Raw genomic sequence first — 1,744 nt, forward strand, 5'->3', positions numbered from 1 at the left:
TTTCTTTTTGTTGGGGTGAGTGGGTGGGGGGGGTGAGGGAGGAGGAGGGAGAGGGGCAAAGGGATTTTGTGTGTGTGTGTTTGTTGTTTGTGCATGTGTGGATGAGTGTTTGTTTGTTTTTAGTTATTTTACATCATGGGATTTTTTTTCTCTTGACTCTCTCAGTCACTTCCCCTATTGTTACTCTCACAATTATTTTATAATGAAAAATGTACAAACGCACGATTAAACATTTATATTATTTTCATATTTTGAGTTTCACTTTCTTAGCTAAAGGCTTATACCTAATTCTGCAACTTGGAAAAGAACTTGAGTAATATGTGCTTAATTCATCACGTGATATTAATGCAGCAATTATGAGGTTATTAAGCTATGAAAAAATATGGGGAACGGAAATTATTTTGTTTGCTTGAGATATGTGTGTGTGACCGTGTATTTGTCCGTGTGTGTGTGTGTGTGTGTGTGTGTGTATGTGTATGTGTATGTGTGTGTGTGTGTGTGTGTGTGTGTGTGTGTGTGTGTGTGTGTGTGTGTGTGTGTGTGTGTGTGTGTGTGTGTGTGTGTGTGTGTGTGTGTGTGTGTGTGTGTGTGTGTGTGTGTGTGTGTGTGTGTGTGTGTGTGTGTGTGTGTGTGTGTGTGTGTGTGTGTGTGTGTGTATGTATGTGTGTGTGTATGTGTGTGTGTGTGTGTGTGGTTGTGTGTGTGTGTGTGTGTGTTTGTGTGTGTGTTTGTCTGTGTGTGTGTGATATATATATATTTCCTTTCTTTCGTGTTTCCCTATGTTCTTCTTACCTTCTATATCATATTACTTTCTTTAATAACATTTTATTGTATCTCCTCATTTTCCTTTTTCCTTTGCCCTTCTTTCTCTTTCAATTTATCTGTCATGTTTATCTCTCTCTGCTCTGCTGAACTGAATCCCCCCCCCCCCCCCCTCTCTCTCTCTCTCTCTCTCTCTCTCTCTCTCTCTCTCTCTCTCTCTCTCTCTCTCTCTCTCTCTCTCTCTCTCTCTCTCTCACCCGTTTTCATTTCTCACTTCCGAATTAGTTTGTTCCCAAGAAAACAGGAAGAGAAAAAATTAAATAGAATAAAAGCTAAGACTAGAAAAAATAAAATAAAATAAAATAGAATGAAATAAAACAAAATAAAAGAGAATAAGTTAAAAAAGAAGAAGAAGAAGAAGAGAAGGGAAGAACTCGTGCAGTGCTATAAATTACATGATAAAGACGAGGGCGATGATATTTTATGGAAATGATAATGTGGATAACTGAATAGTGATTTCGTCTTTATGGTCGAAGAACAGAATCATTTCTACAGTAATCTCGACCATTTGGACGTCCGCGCTCGGCCCCCGTGCTTAAAATCCGCTGAGGTTGTGGTTGTTATTAAGTCCCCCCCCCCCCCCCTTTTTTTTTTAATCCATTTTCGTGAAATATCCATGTCTCATTTCCATTTGTTGTGTTTCATTGGATTATAGTGATATGTTATAAATCTTGCTCCGACGGGGATGGGTGATTTTTTTTTTTTTTTTTTTTTTTTTGGGGGGGGGGCGGGGGTTGAGGGTCCTGTTGTTTGGTGCTGGTTGCGCGCGCGCGCGTGTGTGCGTGAGTGTGTGTGTGTGTGTTTTATGTATGCGCACGCTCTTGTTTGTGTACGTGTAAGTATATATGAATGTAACAAAATACAGGCCTATAATAGGAATTACAAAATTATATAAAAAAATAAAAATACAAACAAAAAAAAA

This window comes from Penaeus chinensis, chromosome 10, assembly GCF_019202785.1.
Source record: "Penaeus chinensis breed Huanghai No. 1 chromosome 10, ASM1920278v2, whole genome shotgun sequence".
Taxonomy (NCBI): Eukaryota; Metazoa; Arthropoda; class Malacostraca; order Decapoda; family Penaeidae; genus Penaeus; species Penaeus chinensis.